General features: G+C 40.5%; 1 long non-coding RNA gene across 1 annotated transcript; it reads left to right on the forward strand.

The window, feature by feature from the left end:
* The first annotated feature begins 752 nt into the window (after window positions 1-752).
* On the forward strand, window positions 753-22,465 carry LOC131740195 (uncharacterized). The gene is made up of 3 exons (XR_009330821.1): window positions 753-1,000; window positions 1,871-2,028; window positions 22,075-22,465. It is a non-coding gene; the product is annotated as an uncharacterized LOC131740195 (long non-coding RNA).
* The last annotated feature ends 2,595 nt before the right edge of the window (window positions 22,466-25,060 follow it).

Raw genomic sequence — 25,060 nt, forward strand, 5'->3', positions numbered from 1 at the left:
TCTAAGTAAGAGGATTCATACAAGCAACCCTCTGCTCAAACCATGACCTCAGCTTCAGTATCAGGTTGCATTACAGCCCCTGTATGAAGGATCTATGCACTTTTTTTTCTGTCACATTCTCCAGTTTCTGTGTTTTGAGAGAGAGGGAGGGAGTCAGCAATTCCTCGCCAGTTGCACCGTGTTTTTTGGGTAGGGAATTGTTTGGCTTGGCTAGCTGACCTGGAGCAAGTGAGAGCAAAAAGTTTCCAATTATTCCTGTTGAAATCCCTAAGCCATGATCCCAGACAAGCAGCCGGGGGATTAGGAGTAACAGGGCTCTTGAAACTGTCTCAATATTGGGGTTAGATCTCTTGGGCTATTTATTTCACAAACTTTGCATTGAGATTTTTCATTAACAGTAGAGCAGGGGTTCTGTAAACACAGAGTCTGTTTGAATCTCTTTGTCTGTCTATATCTATACAAGAAACCACTTGTATAGTCCTATTACCATTAAAGATTGTTAGAAACTTTAAACACATCTTTCTAGTTTAATGATCCTGTGTTTTTAAAGGATGCCGGTCAGTGAAGTTTGCACGATTCCAAAGGAATCAGCCTTCCTCCTGTGCAGGGAAAGTCGAGGTAAGAGGGCAGCAGTGAGTTTCAGAGTGCCCCTGCCTGGCACTACACCGAAACCCCAGCCTTAAGAATCACGTTGTTATATCATCTCCAGACAATGCTGTAAACAAATCATTCTCACATTAAACAGTTTCCATTAAAAAGATTCCCGCTGGTCAGAAAGGGTCTTGCTGCCAACATGATCGCCACTCCGATGTAATAACATGCTCTTATCTGTAATATGCGCTTATTTGTTACAGGAGGCTGTGTGGTCCAGTGGTTAAAGAAAAGGGCTTGAAACCAGGAGGTCCCCGGTTCAAATCCCACCTCAGCCACTGACTCATTGTGTGACCCTGAGCAAGTCACTTAACCTCCTTGTGCTCCGTCTTTCGGGTGAGACGTAATTGTAAGTGACTCTGCAGCTGATGCATAGTTCACACACCCTAGTAGTAGTCTCTGTAAGTCGCCTTGGATAAAGGTGTCTGCTAAATAAACAAATAATAATAATATTTGTAACATGCTCTTATCTGTAACATTCTCTTATTCATGTGTTCAGATTTAAAGCTATAGTTCCAGTCTACACTACAATATATTGCTTATACTATATACAGTCAGTAAGGTATATTTGCAATAGTTAGTGGTTTAGAGTTTACAGTGTTAAATGGTTTGAATGACATCTAATTGTGGTCAGAATGTGCAATGCCAAATACAGATGTTAGTCCAACGAGTATTTAATCACTTGCAACTGAACAGCGTCAGGTCATTTATTTCATTTATTTTCCATATACTATAGACATTAATGGCTAACACATGTGATTCTATGTACAAAAATGTTGCAGTTATTTTTCTACCACATACAGAATGTGGCTAAATAACTCAGATAACTTTAATTACAAGTATAGGGATTGCTAGCCTTGCCTGACTTTTTATATTCAACACTACAGAGTGAATACTTTTCATATCCCCATCTTGCATTCATTCAAATCAATACAGAATGACCGGGCGAATCGCATCTTTCTAAATGATGCTTCGTTGCTAAGCAGATGTAGTGCTTTATTTAAGGAAAGTAATTCTCTGAATTCAGCTGTGAAAAGACTAGGCTGCAGTGTGAAAAGTAGTGGGTTTGATAGATCAGTGCTTAGAGAAAGAACAGTACTCCAGTAGTTTGAGAATGCTATTCATGGATACCTAAAAAACAACAAATACTATAATTGAATAAAGTATGATTGCTTTGACATTTTTTAATTTTGTGAATATTTGTGGTTCTTTTTTTCAGGCAGGGCTAAGGACAGACCTAAGCCCTCTGTTCGCAGCAGCCGGGGTCCTGCAGTGAGGTTCATGCGGTCGCGTATTGAGAGACTGGCAGGGAGATGGGCACGGGGTGGAGAGAGAATCCATGAGAAACTGCCCCGCAAACCACGGGCACAGCCAAAGGTGGGGTGTTTTTTATACATGCAGTTATATTCTTATTGAGAGTTGAGGGACGATGAGCTACAGCCAGGCAGAGTGTCAGCAGACAAGCAGCAGGCTCTTTGAGAGCTTCCTCTCACAGCTAAGTAAGAGAGAGAGAGAGAACCCATCTTACTTTCCTTGAAGATAAACAGGAGCGGAGTTCATAACTTACTGGGTATTGCGCAGAGGATCTGCACTCTATGATCTTGACCTGGAGGTCAGAGGTTTCCCACAATCATACTAAGTTACCTGTATGCCACTGACCTCCATGACTTTCTTAGTTTTGGAGATGTGCAGTGTGAAGGACATCACAGTTTGGTTTTTATGGTACCAGAACAGTTACAATAAAACTGGCATCAAGCAGCCATTGAGAAAGTAAGCTGTGACCAGTAGTGGCTCCTGACTTTAATAAGTGGAGAGGCTAAATACAACTTTACATACCCCAATGGAAATTTATAATTTCTAGAAATTTCTCGAAAACAAAGAATTTTAGGAAAAATCTTGTCTACAAAAAAATAGTCTTCAATTATTTATTTCAGCATTTTTTTTTGCAAAACTCAGAAAATGCTCATTGAAAATATTCATACCCTTTGATGCTATGATAGTATTCTCTACAAGGTGCTAGAAATTTCAATATGATAATGCAGAACCTAATTCTAGAAAAGTCTACAAAATCCTGGACTGTAGGTGAACATTCTTAGAGTATAAAAGGGTTAGGCATAGGATGATTGCTGTCATTTCCAATAAGTCAATATGGGAAAAAGTAAAGAGCTATCTGAAGACTTTAGGCAGAAAATTATTTATCATCATAAAGCTGGAGAAGGACGCAAGAAGATTTCCAAGCATTTGAGTATCCAAATTTCAACTGTTGTTTCTATTATCAAGAAGTACAAGACTCATGGTACTGTCACAATGCTCCCTCGGACCGAAGAAGGAAGGTTCTTTCACCAAGAAGTATTGCATGGTGAAGGTCTCAATGGTCGCAGGCCAAGGAAAAAGCCACTCTTAGGAAAATGATTGCAAGCAACCACAACCGAAGCAGCCTCTTGGTCCAGCGCAAACGCTGCTGAACCCAGCAGCTGCTGTCACTACACTTGTGCCACAGCACACACTGCAGACAGGCCTGTGCTTAGTCTCTGTGAAAACAGAAAAACAGAATTGGAAAAGAAAAATATTTTTATCAGCAAAATACGGTAATAACAATTACTTTAATTATACAAACCGTCTCGTCATTTTGGCCGAAGCCAAAACGAGGAGAGCACAAAGTCAACCGACTTGCTTGATCCCTGGGAAGGGGCGACTCAAGCCGTCGGCTTCACCTGGGGCACAAGGTCACAGTGGGACATAACAAACAACAGGCTGTAGTGCACAATATACACAGAATTAGTAAAACTAATACAGCGATTATTTTTAATGTCACATATAATTTGTGTAAAAGCACAGTAAATGCACAAATCTATAGCGGAAAAAGTAACAAGTACTTATCTGAATAGACTGTCCTGTCAAGTCAGTTCTTGAAAGGAAAAATGGCACTGAGATCTGTGCGTGCACTCTTTATACCTTTATGCCACCCTCCCCCCCACCCACCACAGGAAAATTAGAAAATTCCAACTGTGTCCTCTAGTCCTGGTTTCACTGCTTATTGGTTTGGGTTAACTTTTCAAGACTTCAGTCAAGTCCCCCCTTGTCCTATCTTTCTAATATCCCTTTAATCCAGAGGATCTGATACTTTTGCTGGTAACCCCTTTGGGAACCTTTGCGGAACTGTTAATATTTGGGGCAAAACTGTAAAAGTAACCACTGTCAATGTTGCCAGCTAGAGGGTATTGCAATGGCACAGCACAATGGCTGTATAAAGTGAAGTCAGTGGGTGTGTTAGTGTGAGAGATGGGATGTTATTATACTCCAGGCACTCTGTACTGCTGGCTGTATTGAGCTGAAACATATACTTGCTTAAGTGTCTGCTCCCTGGTAATGCTCTCGTGGTGAGGTGATATGTTGACCTGCTAGAAGTACTATTTTAAAAACATTTTCTTTGCAGTGGCTTGCTTTTAATATTTCAACTTTTTTTTTTTTTTTACTTAAGACTTGGCAAAGCCCACTTCCACACTCACTCTCTCCCTCTCTCCACCCCCACATTCCAGCGATACTGTTTTTCTTGTAAAATAAATACTTCTCTGTAACACCTCACTCTTATGGTAGTGTTTGAAATAATCTAATTAACAGAGGGAGCAAAGGGAGAACTGGGTACGGTCACAGGATAAACATAATGTGAGAAACTGTTTGATAACCTATTTTGTCACCTCTATTAGCACCGGCAATATACCAAGATTCCCCCCCCGGTTCATAGGGCAGGTTACTGCATGTTGTGTTCAGGTCTCCCCCTGGTTCATAGGGCAGGTTACTGCATGTTGTGTTCAGGTCTCCCCCTGGTTCATAGGGCAGGTTACTGCATGTTGTGTTCAGGTCTCCCCCTGGTTCATGGGGCAGGTTACTGCATGTTGTGTTCAGTTGTCCCCCTGGTTCATGGTGCAGTATCCTGGTTTGTTGCACCGGAGGTTCAGAGCACACTATGATTGTCATTTGTATTTCATTTTCATTCGTACTGAAACTATATTTAGTCAGACAGTATGCAGGGAGGAGAGAGCACTGTGTATTACCACAACTGTACAGAAGTGCATACAGGAGTTTTCTTTGGATTTCTCAAGGTGTCGTATTAAAAGCCACAGAGACAGGAATATCCCACACCACAGAGACAGAAGTGTCCCACAGCAGAGACAAGAGTGTCCCACAGCATAGAGACTGGAGTCCCCCACACCACAGAGACAACACAGAGACAGGAGTGTCCCACAGCACAGAGACAGCACAGATACAGGAGTGTCCCACAGCAATCTATGCATTCTGGTAGCTGTAATCCTGATTCACTTAAACAAAGAGACAGGACAGGTATACTACAGCCTACCTTGACACCCTGCTCTTCACTGGTGTATCCCTAGACGGGCTGACTTGACGGTAGGTGGAAACCAGAATTCTGCCATTTTGGAGGAAACGCGTAGCTGCGAGTTCACTGGTAGTACAAAGGGGACACAGCTACGTGGGTACGGTCCCTTACGCTGACAGTACTAACGCGCTGGAACGCTGTGCTTTTGTTATGTTTTTGTGTTTCGAAGAGTAGCGACTGGGAAGCTGCAGCCACGGAGCCAGCACAAACCTCCTGGAGCACCACTACCAACTGCACATCACAGCACAACACAGCACCACTACCAACTGCACATCACAGCACAACACAGCACCACTACCAACTGCACATCACAGCACCACTATCAACTGCACATCACAGCACAACACAGCACCACTACCAACTGAACATCACAGCACCACACAGCACCACTACCAACTGCACATCACAGCACAACACAGCACCACTACCAACTGCACATCACAGCACCACTATCAACTGCACATCACAGCACAACACAGCACCACTACCAACTGCACATCACAGCACAACACAGCACCACTACCAACTGCACATCACAGCACAACACAGCACCACTACCAACTGCACATCACAGCACCACTACCAACTGAACATCACAGCACAACACAGCACCACTGTACCACAACAGGATCACTTTTCCTGCACTTGTGGATTGCAGGACTGTGTTATTATTTTGTGAAACCTTTCGTTTTGGGACTGAAAACCTGCCGTTTTACCCCCATACTATTGCTGGTGTAGGGGGTGATTATTATTAATTAAAAACGGATATTTGTTTGAACCTTCACTTATTTACCCACACCACTCACTTCCTGACGTGCCGAAATAGATTTTACTTTTATATTTGAAGCATATTGATTATTATTATTATTATTATTATTATTATTATTATTATTATTATTATTATTATTTAAATGTATTTTAGTTTGTAGCTCTTTGTTCACGTCATAATGAAACATGTGGAACTTGTACTACTACAACTACTACTACTACTACTACTACTACTACTACTACTACTACTACTACTACTACTAATAAAAATAATAATAATAATAATAATAATAATAATAATAATAATAATAATAATTTCCTAAATGCACAGGTAAAAGGCATTCCTTTATGATGTATACTATTGTTTTATATCCAGCAGTGTGAAGCCTTCATTTTTAAAAGATAACACACAACAAAGCTGAAAGAAATAATGTGATTGACTTACCGACAAGCATTACATACAGACGTGCTCAAATTTGTTGGTACCCTTACAGCTCATTGAAATAATGCTTCATTCCTCCTGAAAAGTGATGAAATTAAAAGCTATTTTATCATGTATACTTGCATGCCTTTGGTATGTCATAGAATAAAGCAAAGAAGCTGTGAAAATAGATGAATTATTGCTTATTCTGGACACATTTGTTGGTACCCCTTAGAAAAGATAATAAATAATTGGATTATAGTGAATATTTCAAACTAATTAGTTTCTTTAATTAGTATCACACATGTCTCCAATCTTGTAATCAGTCATTCAGCCTATTTAAATGGAGAAAAGTAGTCACTGTGCTGTTTGGTATCATTGTGTGCACCACACTGAACATGGACCAGAGAAAGCAAAGGAGAGAGTTGTAAAAAAAGAAAATAATAGACAAGCATGGTAAAGGTAAAGGCTACAAGACCATCTCCAAGCAGCTTGATGTTCCTGTGACAACAGTTGCAAATATTATTAAGAAGTTTAAGGTCCATGGAACTGTAGCCAACCTCCCTGGGCGCGGCTGCAAGAGGAAAATCGACCCCAGAGTGAACAGAAGGATAGTGCGAATGGTAGAAAAAGAACCAAGGATAACTGCTAAAGAGATACAAGCTGAACTCCAAGGTGAAGGTACGTCAGTTTCTGATCGCACCATCCGTCGCTTTTTGAGCGAAAGTGGGCTCCATGGAAGAAGAACCAGGAGGACTCCACTTTTGACAGAAAAACATAAAAAAGCCAGACTGGAATTTGCTAAAATGCATATTGACAAGCCACAATCCTTCTGGGAGAATGTCCTTTGGACAGATGAGTCAAAACTGGAGCTTTTTGGCAAGTCACATCAGCTCTATGTTCACAGATGAGAAAATGAAGCTTTCAAAGAAAAGAACACCATACCTACAGTGAAACATGGAGGAGGCTTGGTTATGTTTTGGGGCTACTTTGCTGCGCCTGGCACAGGGTGCCTTGAATCTGTGCAGGGCACAATGAAATCTCAAAACTATCAAGGCATTCTGGAGCGAAACGTACTGCCCAGTGTCAGAAAGCTCTGTCTCAGTCGCAGGTCATGGGTCCTCCAACAGGATAATGACCCAAAACACACAGCTAAAAGCACCCAAGAATGGATAAGAACAAAACATTGGACTATTCTGAAGTGGCCTTCTATGAGTCCTGATCTGAATCCTATCGAACATCTATGGAAAGAGCTGAAACTTGCAGTCTGGAGAAGGCACCCATCAAACCTGAGACAGCTGGAGCAGTTTGCTCAGGAAGAGTGGGCCAAACTACCTGTTAACAGGTGCAGAAGTCTCATTGAGAGCTACAGGAAACGTTTGATTGCAGTGATCGCCTCTAAAGGTTGTGCAACAAAATATTAGGTTAGCGGTCCCATCATTTTTGTCCATGCCATTTTCATTTGTTTTATTATTTACAATATTATGTTGAATAAAAAATCAAAAGCAAAGTCTGATTTCTATTAAATATGGAAAAACAATGGTGGATGCCAATTACCCTGTCAGTTTCAAGTTATTTCAGAGAAAATTGTGCATTCTTCGTTTTTTGTGGAGGGGTACCAACAAATTTGAGCACGTCTGTATGTAACTCTGAAGTCAGATGTAGTGTCATAATGAAAACAGCAATGAACGTTCTTTCAATTTCAGCTTCAGTCCAGACTGCTTTGTTCTAAATGCAGTGTCACGGCTGGCTTCTTTAAAACAAAACACAAAACAATCCCACAATCCCCCAGTGTCTTAATGTTTGTTCAGTTCTAATGTTCCAGCCGTCTCTGCATGTAGACTGAACTCCTCTACAGCTCTTCAGATACCTGTGTGGCTCCAGCAGTCTCTGCATGTAGACTGAACTCCTCTACAGCTCTTCAGATACCCGTGTGGCTCCAGCAGTCTCTGCAGACAGACTGAACTCCTCTACAGCTCTTCAGATACCCGTGTGGCTCCAGCAGTCTCTGCAGACAGACTGAACTCCTCTACAGCTCTTCAGATACCCGTGTGGCTCTAGCAGTCTCTGCAGACAGACTGAACTCCTATACAGCTCATCTGTGCATAAACTGATCCATCTTTCCTCAAGATGCTTCTGGAATATTAAGCTAAATAATTTTAACAAATCAAGTCCTAGAATATCTTTCATATTTCCTTAACCTAATCTTATAAATAGGTCATAAAAACATAATTCCCTCTCTCTAAACTTAAGGCCAATAAAATGAAAACAAATATTTCAAATTCTCACAGAAATTCTTTGCTCAAAAAAGGACTTCAAATAAAAAATAACTAAAAAAATGATATAAAAATAGCATATCATAACCCAGACTCTAACCCCATTCTAGACAGTAGAAGCCCAGGACACAACACCCTCTGTACCATTCGGAGGGTTAATAATGAAACAGCAACCTAGTCTAAAGGTCTGAGTCCAAGCCATTGGTGAGGGACCATTCATATGTAGATGTTCTTTGAGTCTGTTTGAGTGGAGGAATCGATAGCTACTCCTGATTGCCTGTGTGTTGGTTTCAGTGTGATTGCCTTTGTTTTGGTTTCAGTGTGAGTGCCTGTGTGCTGGTTTCAGTGTGATTGCCTGTGTGCTGGTTTCAGTGTGATTGCCTGTGTGTTGGTTTCAGTGTGATTGCCTGTGTGCTGGTTTCAGTGTGATTGCCTGTGTGCTGGTTTCAGTGTGATTGCCTGTGTGCTGGTTTCAGTGTGATTGCCTGTGTGCTGGTTTCAGTGTGATTGCCTGTGTGTTGGTTTCAGTGTGATTGCCTGTGTGCTGGTTTCAGTGTGATTGCCTGTGTGCTGGTTTCAGTGTGATTGCCTGTGTGCTGGTTTCAGTGTGATTGCCTGTGTGTTGGTTTCAGTGTGATTGCCTGTGTGTTGGTTTCAGTGTGATTACCTGTGTGTTGGTTTCAGTGTGATTGCCTGTGTGTTGGTTTCAGTGTGATTGCCTGTGTGCTGGTTTCAGTGTGATTGCCTGTGTGTGGGTTTCAGTGTGATTGCCTGTGTGTTGGTTTCAGTGTGATTGCCTGTGTGTTGGTTTCAGTGTGATTGCCTGTGTGTTGGTTTCAGTGTGATTGCCTGTGTGTTGGTTTCAGTGTGATTGCCTGTGTGTTGGTTTCAGTGTGATTGCCTGTGTGTTGGTTTCAGTGTGATTGCCTGTGTGCTGGTTTCAGTGTGATTGCCTGTGTGCTGGTTTCAGTGTGATTGCCTGTGTTTTGGTTTCAGTTTGATTGTCTGTGTGTTGGTTTCAGTTTCATTGCCTGTGTTTTGGTTTCAGTGTGATTGCCTGTGTGTTGGTTTCAGTGTGATTGCCTGTGTTTTGGTTTCAGTGTGATTGCCTGTGTGCTGGTTTCAGTGTGATTGCCTGTGTTTTGGTTTCAGTGTGATTGCCTGTGTGTTGGTTTCAGTGTGATTGCCTGTGTTTTGGTTTCAGTGTGATTGCCTGTGTGCTGGTTTCAGTGTGATTGCCTGTGTGTTGGTTTCAGTGTGATTGCCTGTGTGTTGGTTTCAGTTTGATTGCCTGTGTGCTGGTTTCAGTGTGATTGCCTGTGTGTTGGTTTCAGTGTGATTGCCTGTGTGTTGGTTTCAGTGTGATTGCCTGTGTGCTGGTTTCAGTGTGATTGCCTGTGTGTTGGTTTCAGTGTGATTGCCTGTGTGTTGGTTTCAGTGTGATTGCCTGTGTGTTGGTTTCAGTGTGATTACCTGTGTGTTGGTTTCAGTGTGATTGCCTGTGTTTTGGTTTCAGTGTGATTGCCTGTGTGCTGGTTTCAGTGTGATTGCCTGTGTGCTGGTTTCAGTGTGATTGCCTGTGTGTTGGTTTCAGTGTGATTACCTGTGTGTTGGTTTCAGTGTGATTGCCTGTGTGTTGGTTTCAGTGTGATTACCTGTGTTTTGGTTTCAGTGTGATTGCCTGTGTGCTGGTTTCAGTGTGATTGCCTGTGTGTTGGTTTCAGTGTGATTGCCTGTGTGTTGGTTTCAGTGTGATTGCCTGTGTGTTGGTTTCAGTGTGATTGCCTGTGTGCTGGTTTCAGTGTGATTGCCTGTGTGCTGGTTTCAGTGTGATTGCCTGTGTGTTGGTTTCAGTGTGATTGCCTGTGTGTGGGTTTCAGTGTGATTGCCTGTGTGCTGGTTTCAGTGTGATTGCCTGTGTGCTGGTTTCAGTGTGATTGCCTGTGTGCTGGTTTCAGTGTGATTACCTGTGTGTTGGTTTCAGTGTGATTGCCTGTGTGTGGGTTTCAGTGTGATTGCCTGTGTGTTGGTTTCAGTGTGATTGCCTGTGTGCTGGTTTCAGTGTGATTGCCTGTGTGTTGGTTTCAGTGTGATTACCTGTGTTTTGGTTTCAGTGTGATTGCCTGTGTGCTGGTTTCAGTGTGATTGCCTGTGTGTTGGTTTCAGTGTGATTGCCTGTGTGCTGGTTTCAGTGTGATTACCTGTGTGCTGGTTTCAGTGTGATTGCCTGTGTGTTGGTTTCAGTGTGATTGCCAGTTGTGTGGTTTCAGTGTGATTGCCTGAGCTCCAGTCTGCATTATTGTAGAGGGAGTATTTTTGGTTTCTTACAGTGCTTTTGTTTCAGCCTAGGCTTGAACTGCAGCAGCACCTCTGCTGCCGCTATCAGCCAGGACAGGTGGCACTTCATCAGGACTGTCTTTAACAGATTGAGACAAATACCCCATACAGACTTAGATAAGCCCTCTAATACTGATATCGCCTGCCTTCTGTATGACAGATGTTTAAGAGCTATACTATACAGTACAATACAATATGATACAATATGACAGACAAGTATTCAAGGCAGTGAAATTACAAGCATTATTGCAAAGAGAGTATTTTTAACATTAAATATTATTTATTTATTTATTTATTTATTTATTTATTTATTTATTTATTAGCAGACGTCCTTATCCAGGGCGACTTACAGTCGTAAACAAAAATACATTTCAAGAATCACAGTACAAGTAATAATACAATTATGAGCAGGATAATAACTTTGGTTCTAATAGATAGATTATGTTTACAATTAGGCATGCTTAAAATCAAGCTAAAGAATCAAGAAGTGTAGATAACATATTTATTGACTGGTGCAATATAATTCAAAGCTGCTGCAGTATGTCCACTGTTCTGTCTTTTCAAATGTCAGCATTTGGTAATAATAATAATAAATACAATAATAATAGGACTTTTTATATGTTGCTAATAATAAATGTATACAATAAAAAACCTGGAACATGTTTGGCTGGGAAGGCAAAAGAAAATGAAATCATTACTGTTAGAATAGGCCAATTTGTTATGAGAACTCATCCTAAACATCCCTTCGCATTTTCCACTTGTTAATTAATAACACGAGAGCTCTGTGATTAGCCATGCTCTTCAAAGCACTAGGCAGCAGATAACACAAACCAGCTGCTCTCTGGCAGCCCCCTCTCTCTTGCATTGTTTCTCCTGGAAATTCTCAGAGCTCAAGAGCAAAAAGCCATTGTCTGTTCTGCCAAGCCAAGCTGGGCTGAGCGCTCCTCCAGCACCCCAGTGATTCACACTCACACCCTGAGCTCTCCTCCAGCACCCCAGTGATTCACACTCACACCCTAAGCTCTCCTCCAGCACCCCAGTGATTCACACTCACACCCTGAGCTCTCCTCCAGCACCCCAGTGATTCACACTCACATCCTGAGCTCTCCTCCAGCACCCTAGTGATTCACACTCTCACCCTGAGCTCTCCTCCAGCACCCCAGTGATTCACACTCACACCATGAGCTCTCCTCCAGAACCCCAGTGATACACACTCACACCGTGAGCTCTCCTCCAACACCCCAGTGATTCACACTCACACCCTGAGCTCTCCTCTGACACCCCAGTGATTCACACTCACACCCTGAGCTCTCCTCCAGCACCCCAGTGATTCACACTCACACCGTGAGCTCTCCTCCAGCACCCCAGTGATTCACACTCACACCCTGAGCTCTCCTCTGACATCCCAGTGATTCACACTCACACCCTGAGCTCTCCTCTGACACCCCAGTGATTCACACTCACACCCTGAGCTCTCCTCCAGCACCCCAGTGATTCACACTCACACCCTGAGCTCTCCTCCAGCACCCCAGTGATTCACACTCACACCTTGAGCTCTCCTCCAGCACCCCAGTGATTCACACTCACACCCTGAGCTCTCCTCAAGCACCCCAGTGATACACACTCACATCCTGAGCTCTCCTCTGACACCCCAGTGATTCACACTCACACACTGAGCTCTCCTCCAGCACCCCAGTGATACACACTCACATCCTGAGCTCTCCTCTGACACCCCAGTGATTCACACTCACACTGAGCTCTCCTCTGACACCCCAGTGATTCACACTCACACCCTGAGCTCTCCTCCAGCACCCCAGTGATTCACACTCACACCCTGAGCTCTCCTCCAGCACCCCAGTGATTCACTCACACCGTGAGCTCTCCTCCAGCACCCCAGTGATTCACACTCACATCCTGAGCTCTCCTCTGACACCCCAGTGATTCACACTCACACCCTGAGCTTTCCTCTGACACCCCAGTGAATATGGAGGCTACCAACAGAGCGCCACCATTCATTTGGCCGCCGTGAGACCTGCCGAACAAATCCATTTCTTTTGTATAGATGAGTCATCATCTAACAATAACACTGAGAGAGAAAGGGATTTCTCTATCAAGAATAGTAGAAAAAGTAGCAGAAACCTGCTCCAAAATATAGCCTCAGGACACTCCCATAACACATGTAGAAAGGTGCCTATGAAACCCTAGGGACACAGCTCACACTTTTGTTTTAATTAAAGGGCAGCCCCTTTGTGAACTAAATTCAATGGTAGAGGCATTTTTCACTTTGCTTAGTGCCAGCTACACATTTTCAGTCTACTACTATGAGTGCAGTGATTCACCATCAAACCCGCCCTCTGCCTAGTCTACCAGAGCGGATTTGATTTTTGTGTGGGGCGTGTTCTCCTGGTATACCCTGGTTTACTGAAGCATTGTTGAGAATCAAGTTAACCCAGCAATCTGTTCTTGTACCTCGATGGCGATGGCTTCTTTCAAGACTAAAATGCACCCTTCAACCGTGTCAGAATTGTGAGCAAATGGTTTGATGGGCAAGACAGATTTCAGGCATCTTCCATGGCCACCACAATTCCTGGATCTCAATAAAACTGAGTATATCTGGAATGAACTTGAATGATCTTTATCATGCACTCATTTGTCCCAAAACTTGTTGGAGGGAGTGTATTTCAGCTGCACTTCTCCTCTGAAAGACTGCAACCTGACTGTCGTCTTAACAAGTGTAACTTCCCCTTTGTTGTTTAAAAGGGAATTCAGTTATTTTTCATCCTCAGAGTGTAATAACATTGTCATAAATGGAATTCCTCTGGGTATTAGGTTACCATATTTAATGGTAGTACAACTCAATTTATTTTGTGAAATTTTATTTTGGACACTTCATTTGAAGTGCTTGCTAGGTAGCTCTTTCTATCATATTGTGTACTTCTGTCCACTAGGCAACAGAGGGCACTGTTCTCCTTTGAATGGACTGTTTTCTGAGTTAGGACGAACACTGACTGAAAGTGTTGAAGTGTAATGGACTGCAGAACTGTGTACCATACATGAGCTCTGGACTTCAAATAATCTGTATTTTATTTATTTATTTATAGCCTTCACTTTGACAAAGGTAGAATTTACAACAAATATGTGTTAAAATGCCAGTGCATCACTTATCATGATGTGTATAGATGTGCTCCTGTACACAGAACATACAGCCTAGTTGATAAAAAAAACAAACATGTGTTTAATAGTTTTTGTGATTTATAATAACTGAGTACATCGTGTGTGCCGCTGTGGCCAAAAGTTGTGCTTCACCCTATAGAAAATAGAATGAACTAATTTTGCTGCATAACGTCGAATGAAACCTGCTGAATATTATTACGTTAACATATTGAATAACATACCGCTTTGTAGTTTTCCATTTACTTAATGAAGAATTAAAAAATTTGACATTTCAAAATCTAACATAAAATACTGTACTATTATCCGGTAGACTTTTGCAATATCATGTTCTAGTTATTTGATATTAAATCATGTTCATATAGTTTATTTTTATTTTGTCTCAATCCTAAAATTCTAGGTCATGCTAGAAGGGTAGGGTATGTCTTATTATAACAGAAATCCTTTTGCACAGTTTGAGCAACCAGAACTCAATACTGTATTTCTTAGACAATAATAGGCACGCAACACACAGCCTATTACCTTTTATTAAGATGCAAAATAGCATCTTCACAGAATAACACTTTTTAAACACCCAGTGTTAGGTAGAGATGGCGAGGTCGGCCAATTCCCTTGACTCTGATACCTTTTACTATTGGAGTCCTAGGTTCAACCAGGCCTCCAACAGACATCAGTGTGATCCGCATCACAGAATGAACACAATTCAGCCTCTCTGCTTGAGAGAGGCCCAGTACTGAATGACAGGCAGGGGGTGTTCTGTAGCTACCACAACCTTGTCTTCCAGTATACTGATAACATTTCATCCAATTGTCATAAAACTAAGGGTGTTCCTTAGGAGATGTTTCTGAGAGCATTATAATCCAGGTCTGAAGGGCCTTTTGAAAACAAATGAACAGGGACTGAAAAGTAAGGAAAAGGGAAACTGCATATGAGAAAAACTGTGCTACAATGAAACTATACAAGCTACTAACTATCGATCTAAATACTATCAAAATGAGTTGAACCTAATAAAACGAATATACTCATGTATCTTTTTTATAATAACATTTCATGCAGTTTAAAGCATATACAGAAGTCATACGCATGCAATTTGATCAGTACATTTGAATGTTTAGACCCAGTATCTCACTGTCATACAACAGTGAAACACCACTTTACAAACATGAAATATGTGCAGATTTTTTTCCCCAGTACAAACATCTGGTTGGCTGACCAGTTAAAGAATACAGTATACAGTATCTACCCTCTGATAGGAGCCTGAAAGAGCTGGGGCACGAATTCACAATTTTCTAATTGTAATTAGAAAATGATGAAATTCTGCAATTCTGTTTCACAATAAATATATGTATAAGAAATAGATAGATAGATAGATAGATAGATAGATAGATAGATAGATAGATAGATGGATAGATAGATAGATAGATAGATAGATAGACAGACACACATTTATTAAGCAATATAGAATGTACTCACATTGACTGTTCAAGACACTATTAAAACTGAAGAGATTACACTTGTACACCTGGCCCCCCAACTAATGAAAATCAGCTTAGGGGAGCAGTTGCCCAAAGTTTTGTATTCGGGAACCACAGACACAAGCGGGTCGTTCTGTGTGGCCAGTGTCTCTCAGCTTGGTTCTATTTCTAGCTCATGGCCTGGGTCTGTATTTCACAAGGATTTGCATATGTTTAATATTCTTAACTTCTAGAATGCAGCCAGAATAAAGACTCAATTTGATATATATATATATATATATATATATATATATATATATATATATATATATATATATATATATATATATAAATGGAAAATGAGATAAAGAGGGAGCGGAGCAAGGAACACATGTTTAATTATAAATCACTCATTTTTTAAAACAAATAATTCACAGACATACTAAAACATCTTAATGACCTTAATAAAAACAATGAAGATGTGCCCAAAACGTTTTTGTTTGCCGTTCTTTAAACTAAAGCTGATTTATAGACCCTGAGCATTAATCCTGGATAGCTATTTGTAGTTCTAATTATCACCATTTTCTTTCTGAAAAAAACCCCCAACAAACTACAATTGTAAAACAAGTAATAAATAATGTAAGACAACTTAAACCCTCTGAGTTGTGTGTTTATGGTTTGGAAACTTTATCAGATTACATTTCTTTCTAAAAGAAAAAATGCTGCAAATAGATGGGAGAATGAAGCCCAGAGTTCAGTTTAGAGAAAGTGCTCTGGTACTAAGTGGAGCTCTACAGAAAGTGCTCTGGTACTCAGTGGAGCTCTACAGAAAGTGCTCTGGTACTCAGTGGAGCTCTACAGTGGATGTGACCTGGCCGGTAGGACATAGCCTTTGCAGGAGCCAGTGCAATGCTCCCAGTCGAATCTCTATTGAAGATCACCAGCTTCGCACAGCCAGGTTGCAAACCTGCGCTCCCCTGACTGTATGACTCACTCTGCACACCACGCGGTGTACCAGGTGAGACCCTCAGGGATCCCTTACCTTTATCCCTAATTTTGCCTTAAGAGTTTCCTAAAGAATGGAAGTTTTTCAGTACCTCAGGGTTTTATTAAAAACAAAAAGAATGCAGATGTGTTGGGCTTTAAAGCAGTTCTGCCAGTTTAAAGAAATTAATAAAATATCAATCACTGCCTAGAAAAGCCTTTCAAAGCTATAATAAAAACACATTCCTCCCATTCATCTGCTCAGACCAGCGCACAGGCACCGGGACAAGCAGCCAAGCCTCTTACTTTTCATTATGAAAAAAAGAAAAACCTTCAAAGGAAATGTTTTCAGCTATGCGACTGCTAGAAATCATTCGGAACAAGCAATTTATGTGACAAGAAAAAGGAATTTATATGGACACAAAAAACGTAGGAAACAAATTGGGGCCAGTACTGGGTACTGTTTTTGTGGCCTTAAAGTAATTGTAGTGACTAAGGTAATTCTGTAAATCTTCCCCATTTTGCAATTCCATTAGGTCTGAAACGTGTAGTTTTACAATAAACACATGGGTCACACTTTATTTTAAGGGCCGCCTATTAACTATTAAGAACTAGCTAATAAACATGTTAATATTCATTCATTAGTTTTCTCTAATTTTAGTTCTTAGCAGAAGCCCTTATCCAGAGCGACTTACAATTGTTACAAGATATCACATTATTTTTACAAATAATTACCCATTTATACAGTTGGGTTTTATACTGGAGCAATCTAGGTAAAGTACCTTGCTCAAGGGGACAGCAGCAGTGTCCCCCACCTGGGATTGGACCTTCTGGTCAAGTTAATATATAATAGGTCAGCTAAAGATGAATACATCAGAGCCCTATAGAGATGATCTATTCTCAGTTGATCATATATTTGAAATCGGTTAAAATTGTTATTGTTGTAATGTTTAGAATTTTTTTTTTTTTTTTTATTATTAGCTGGTGTCCAACCACAATGCAGAAGTGCCGGATTTGTCTACATTTGTGGTTATAGAGCTTTTAACCTCATCTCACGGACAGGGAAAATAATCTGTAACAGCAGTGCATCACACAACACTGTCTGTGACATTCGTTTATAAAGATCTTACTGTATAACCCTTAGCTCAAAATGAACAATATTTGTTTACAGTTAATACACTAAAAGTGGCCCTTTGAACAAAGTGTGACCAAGACAGGTCATGGTACTAGCTTAGGACTTTTTCTTGCGTTATCTCTTTGCACTTGTACCCCCTGCGTCATTTCACCTCAGCAGTGTCTTCTGGGTCAAATCATGTTACTGGCTAAAAAGCATGTCAGTCAATAGGGGAAGCAGCTGATTGGTTATTGACAGGAAAGAAGCCAGTGAAGGGGGTGGGGACAATTTCACTTTCTAGGTGAAATGACACAGGAAGTACAAGACAGTCATAAAAGCATCGCCTTTAAAGTTTTCTTTACCCTAGTGTAGTACCAGATACCATGTTTTGAAATGAAAATACATGTTTGCTATAATATGTGTTTCTTTCAAAACTACACATTTGCGACCTATAAAATTAATAGATGTGAATGGAGGAGAAATGCTGTTAGGTACAATTACTTTAACTGGGGTTTCCACCTTCCACACTGCAGCCAAGCACTTTCTCTAACCCCTGAGGTACTCAAACCCACTACCTTCCACGCTGCAGCCCTGTACTACAACCACTGAGCTACCACTAAGATCCTGCTGGGCCACAGTAAACATGCACTACATTGCAAAGAAAACTGATAAGATTTCAGATGAGATGTCAGCATTGTATCTTCAGTTTTAGAAACAAATCCAATATGAAACAGATTGTATTCATTTCTAGAGATTTTTTTTACTGTCATCACTGTTGTCTGGTGCAACTTAAAAAAAAAAACCTCTTTTTTTTCAAACACGTCATTACGTACCTGTATTAATGTTGAGGACATGGGGAGTCACTGGGAGTAACAGTAAATGACCAGATCGTTCGGTTAGCTACCTTGAATATATGAAAAGCATAACTTCTCTGTATATTGCCCCATATACCGTATAGCACTGTATAATTCCAATAAACAGTCAAGCGTTCTAGTGCTGAATACCTTTTGCATTCAACGCTACCGAATGAATATATTTTCACCGGATCTTATTTTTGAATTTACAACGCATTCATTCGGATCCATCGACAGAATGGCTGAATCACTGTTCCAAATTGTCGCATGGTCTATGGAAGCAGCTCTCTGAATAAAGTATCTTCTGTATAAAAGACGCTCCATTCAGAGAACGATTTTTATGTTCATCCAACGTGACTGTTTTTTGTCGTGTATACATTTCAACGTAAAGTCGCTGATGTATGTGTGCCAAGCGCTGGGATCCATCCACGCAGGAAGCTGTTTACAATTAGCCGTTTCCACAAAATATGCTTGCTTTCCTAATTACAGATGAGACAGTAAAAGCACTGCAGCAAAGAACGGCGTGACATTCTGACATCTTATTTTGCTGTTGTGTTTTTGAATTCCTGATTTTTATTATTTTACCACAGCACTAAAAGGATTTAGTACAGTATAAACACTTCACAATTAAGGCCACTTTTAATTGTGCCATCAGAAGTCCTAAGGGTCTCCACCTCTGTTAAAATACCAATACAATAAGATTGGGTGAAATTCTCAACAGAAACGTGCAGTACTCAAATGCACTGCTAGGTGTAAACATTACAAAAATTGAGCCAATTTGAGAGCCAATTAATAAATACTTCTATCGGTACACGATCATTTTTAATACAGTACAAACTAAGCCTTAAAAAAGAACTGATACAATTCACCGTAAGCAAAGACGCTGAAAATACTGAACGCTTTGTACCCTCAGCATGTATCACTCAGTCACGTACTGTAATATAGCACTTAAGTTAAACCTTAAATGAAAAGTATTGTAACGTCCGCGGGAAGGAAAAATGAGCCAGTGGACCACAGCAATATCACATTCTTTATTTACAAAGTCAGGACACCACAACAACTAACTGTAAACCTAACATTTAAGGTAAATAGAGCATCAATTGTCATTGGTTCATTTCGAGAATATTTTAATTTGTGATGGACACAAATATCGATAATAATTTCCATCGTAGAATTTTTAAAAAAAATGTTCACGTACACTCGCAGAGACATACTTTTTAAAAATACAAAAGCTGTGTAATCGAGTTTACTTTATATTAAGATACAACAAACCCTGTACATACCAATCATTCTCAGTCTCGTACTAGGCAAACACCATACACGAAAGTATTATTTAACCATTTTATTCCATTGTTTATTCCATAACAAGACCTTGTTTTTCTCCATGCATACTGTGAAGCAAAGCACCACTAAGTTATGTTATTGCTTTTCTTATGTAAATATCTGTTAACGTCTATATGTTTGATATTACAATTGTGATATTATATTTTTCTGTGTTTTGGAATACTTTGATATGATCAATATCGAAATATGTGCACTATATTAATGTACAATTTTGATATCGTTGCCCACCGCTAATTTTAATGATGGTTTAGTTTCTGCGACGAGACTGCTTTTGAGCAGAATGCTAGTGGACTGAGTGGATGGAATGTAGGCGTTTTGGATGAAAAGCAGATACAATGAGTCCTGGTATACAGTACTGGCATCAAAATGAGTCCCGGTATTGAGTACCGGCAGAATTTCACCCTTGCACTCTGTGAGTTTTCCTCTCCCCCTCCATGTCGTGTTACAGGCAACAGGAGCCGACATGGACTATCTCTCTATCTCTACCCTTTCTCTCTCCACTCTCCTCCTGCACCCCTCTCTCTCTGTCGTCTCTTCCTTGTTCTCCTTTCTTCTTTGTCTGTCTCTTGCTCCCTCCTCTCTCTCTCCCTCCCTCTCTTTCTCTATCTTGTCCCTATCTCCTTTTCTCTATCTCCCTCTTTCCTCTCCCCTCTGCCCACCTCTGTTCTATGGTAGACCCCTGCCCTGATAAGGGCCACCCAGCTGCGTAGTGGTTGCCGTGGTGATGATGGCTCCCAAGCTCAAGTGTCCCAGAGTTCATGGGATGGAATATGGTATTTTGGGGGGGCTGCGACTGGAAGTAACCCATTCCACACCCACAACACTCTCTGTTTTGCTGTATTTTTAATGTATGGAAGTATTTTTTATTTTTTTTTACATTGCATATGTTTTTTTATGAGATACTCAAATGTATATTATATGTTGTTTAAATATATTTGAAGTACAGTACTGTACAAAATGTTCGTTTTGAAACTGTGAAAACCAAACTGGGTGATATTGCACATTTCTGAACAATATTATTTTAATAGTCAATATGGACGAAGTTAATAAACACAGAACTTTACTCTATGATAATAAAAAGTGTGACTATAGCACAGTCACAACTATAAAACACTCACTAGTGTTACATTTAGAAATACTAAAAGAAACTTCAGTGAATTCAATGACAAAAACAATGTTTAAAATGCTCCTGATTAACAACAAATCACTAATCTGAGCAGGGTCTGGTCCCAGCTCAGTCATAAATGAAACACATTGAATATTTAAATCGTAAACTTCAATAACATGAAGCTTAAAAGAGAACCAAGAAGATTTGACTCCAAAGGTGCGTGAAAGACAATTAGCAGAGTTGTATCTGTCTTCCACTTTGGCACTTTCTTGAGACATCCCTACTATTACCACCCAGTTCTGTCACCCTACCCCCTCCTCTCCCTCACACACCTGGAGCAGACAAAGAGATTGACATCCACCCAGCAGCCCCGCATCCTTACTGGACACATTCCAGCCCCCTCCCCCTCTCCCCGGCCGACCGGCTCACCCTCTCACCTCTTTTATTAGAGCGAGAGGCTCTGAGACCGTCACTCGGCACCCAGTGATAACCACACAAAGGGGTCTTGGTGACCAGGCGGGAGGGGGGGCTGCTCTCATGAAAACACTGCCAGTCGGGATTACACAGTAGCAGCTCCCCAGGGATTGTAATCTCTTCTTCTCGCTCTCTCCCAGCTCGCTTTCCCACAATCAAACGAAGTGTGATTTTAAAGCCACTTGCCCACTCTGCAGTGGAGAAAAAAATTGAACATTCCAAGGTCGACATCCATCAGGACGTGTCCTTGTGGAAAATCATCCATAAGCACCCAATCGTATCCTAGCAGAGAAGAGAATGTCACAATACGTTGAATTGGCTGTTTGATTAGACCATCGGTCATAGTAGCTTCTCCTTGAGAGGGCAACAGGCTGTTTAAAAGGGTGATAGCATCCTGGGAACGTTTTAAAAAGCACCTCTGTGTTCTACATTCTTAAACGTGTCTCAGCGACAGAACCCAGACAACTCAGAAAGATTGCACACAAAACACTAAGGGAAATGAATAAAGTCAACTAAAGCTGAGCTTTTGAAGCTACTGTACCTACTCATTAATACAACTGTGATATGTCATCCCCATAGCTAGCTGCTCTTTAACTACAATGATTATAAGAATTACATGTTATCAAAATGTCGTTTTTTATTCTTCCAGCTTCAAATTGGAATTTTAAATATGACTTCAACATGCTTTAGTTGTCCTCTGAATATTGCTGTTTCCACTCCAGAAGGAATTCCAGTTTTGTTCTGCAGCAAGCTGACAGAACAGTAAAGGATTCCTAACTTCTATGGCATATCAGAGCAAAGGAGAGGAACAGCCAGGTCAAGCAGAGGGGATCATCAAGAAAGCGAGGTAAAGCCAGAGGTAAAAAAAAAAACAATAATAATATAAATCTTAGAAATCTAATATTGCTATTTGAATGGTATTGAAATTGACATGACCTAAAAATACAGACACTGATTCGTGAATGCTGACTGGAGATCACTTGCCATTGTCACACATGGAGACATTCTGAAAAAAACAAACAAATAGAAACAGTTTTTAATGAAGAAAGAAAGAATGCAAATGCGAGTTTAGCTGATTTCTTCCACATTGTTTGAGTCGGCAGGGTTTCAAAGTTGATTGGATCATTAAGGGAGAAAAGGCCATGTGAAAAAAACATGTTCTTTAATTTCCTAATATTTGATTTCTTACCTGTGTATTATCCTATAATGTGTGTTCTATATCATAGGGGTACTGAGGGGACAAATTGTTCTTTAAAACCATTTGCATGTATTTGAAAATGAGAAATGATCTATTCCAGATACCAAGATTAACGGGGTCTAGGTGGGGTAACATGGACAATAAAAGCCCCATCAGCAGTGGTTTTGCATTCCTAGAAAAAAATATTTTGGATATATTTCAAGAGCTTATAATCTGTAGCAATGCAATAAAATGTAATGTGAGGGTTCTGAGTAACATGGGGTATAAAATGCCCAACTCAAGTCATTCTGAATGTATTCATCCATTCTGGAACAGGAACCTTCGCTTGTCCACACAAACGTATCCACGAGTGTTCAGTCCCTGGCTTCTGTCCCTGCATTAGGAACAAACAGATGGATGGAGAGGCGACTGGAGCGTGAATCGATTTCATGCCGGAGTCTGACTGTGACCCTGTTTCTCTGGGCTCTTTGGGAGGAAAAAAATAAGCAAAAGAAAAGCTTGCTTGAATCATGTTGTTTGTGCCTGAGAACCAGCCTTTATTCTGAGGGTGGTCTCCTTCCCAATACACCCTGTGCTTTGTCACTCTGATCAGTCATTTATCAAGTTTGTAAACTCAGTCGCTCCTGCACTGTTCTGTTTGATTTGTTTCCAGATTTGCTCTCTGGTACTAGGTGTTAAATGGACCGTCACAATCTCTTCTTAAATCTGCTGGATGTCTTTTTGGACTTAAGCAGTCCAACATTTTAGGCCTCTGTCCCAATGAAATATTATATTTTTTCAAAGCATTTATTTATTTATTTATTTATTTATTTATTTATTGCATTTACATAGCGCTTTTTATACAAAAGTATCGCAAAGCACTGTACAGTACATAGTAGAAAAAAAAGAACAAACCACAGTACATTTGTATAGCTTGTCACACATACAACTGCCACAGTCAGATCATTTAAATTAACAGTATACACATAATACAAAAGCAGCAATTTTAAAGTTACATTAAAACCCACTAATGCCCTGTTCATACTAGCATTTTTATACCGGTATCCTTGCAGAACCATACCGAAACAGTATCGAAAACATCTGTCCAGACTGGAGTTCTTCGGTGTCGTACCGGTGTTGTATTTTATCTTGCATATTCTCTTTTAATTGTATCACTTCACTTTTCAGGGATGCACTTTCTTGTTTAGTTTTTTCAATTATGAGTAGTGTTAGATCCAGTGAGCATTTATTTAAAACTTATTTTATTTATTCCTATTTCTTTACAAAAGTTTTATGTTTAGCTCCAAATGTCAGCTTTTTGTTGATTCTCAGCCCTCGGGGGATTTGTTTCGATCTCCAATATTCTGAGAGGGTGATGGCATGCCAGTTCAATCGGATTGCCTTTCATCATCATCATCGTCAGCCTTTTTCAATCCTTTTTCAATGGATGAAGGCCTCCCCAAGATTCTTCTTTGTCTGCTGTGAACCTCATCCACGTTGCTCATTTCATCTTGCCATCTTCCTGAAAGTCTTCTTCTTGGTCACTTTATATATATATATATATATATATATATATATATATATATATATATATATATATATATATATATATGATTTTCCAACACAACACAAGTTCTGGCCTTCCGTTCTGATTGGCTAGCCTGTATCAACATTTGCACTTCCTTTGAAGGTGCTAATGCTTAACCTGATATAAATTACATTGATCAAGAAAACCTTTGGTCAGAAGACTAGTCAGAGGAAACCTCATTTTCTTAGTGACTGTAATGATGTGTTTAATTCTAGATAGAGAGGTACCCACAAAACCAAACATATTGGAATACGAGCACAGGTTATGTTTGTAGATATGTGTAAAAATGCATGTTTCTGGCCATACATTTTGTGGTAACTAGGCTTGTTTCACATTTATTTATATTGTAGCACTATAAGTCTGTATTTTGGAATCCTCTGCCTCTGTATCTCTCACCGTTCTGTCAAAGATATTTTTTGGTTGTTGTCCAAATAACAATCCCAACTTCCTGTTGCTGTTGCTTGTGTATGTTTGACGCTGCCAACGGGGGTGTTGTCCACGAGTGCACACGGGAAGTGTGAGCCGTCTCAGGGACCCACTGCATTCACAGTGGAGAAATAAACAGACTAAAGCCATCGCAGAGCCCCCTACAAAAAAAAGACCTAAGCCGTCTGTAACAGGGGTCTTGCTACCCGTGATGTAAGTCAAATGAATGACTGAGTGAATTTGTGTGTGTTCACTGCTCGATTAACAGGAGATGGAGACAGAAGGCTATTATACTGGGTGAGATCTACTATCCCGAAACTAACTCCCTGTTGGTTGGGCAGTTCACCCAACTCCAACCTTGGATATATGCTCGATCTCATTTACAGCGGGTCACTTCGTTTCCTGAACCCAGTTGTTTCAGCAGCACAGATGGACCGATGTTTCGGCAGGAGCAGGGCTCTCACCCTTATGGCTTACAGCAGCCTTGATCTGTGTAATCAGGACCCTTTTGATGCCT

Source organism: Acipenser ruthenus, chromosome 13 (assembly GCF_902713425.1).
Source record: "Acipenser ruthenus chromosome 13, fAciRut3.2 maternal haplotype, whole genome shotgun sequence".
NCBI classification, from domain to species: domain Eukaryota; kingdom Metazoa; phylum Chordata; class Actinopteri; order Acipenseriformes; family Acipenseridae; genus Acipenser; species Acipenser ruthenus.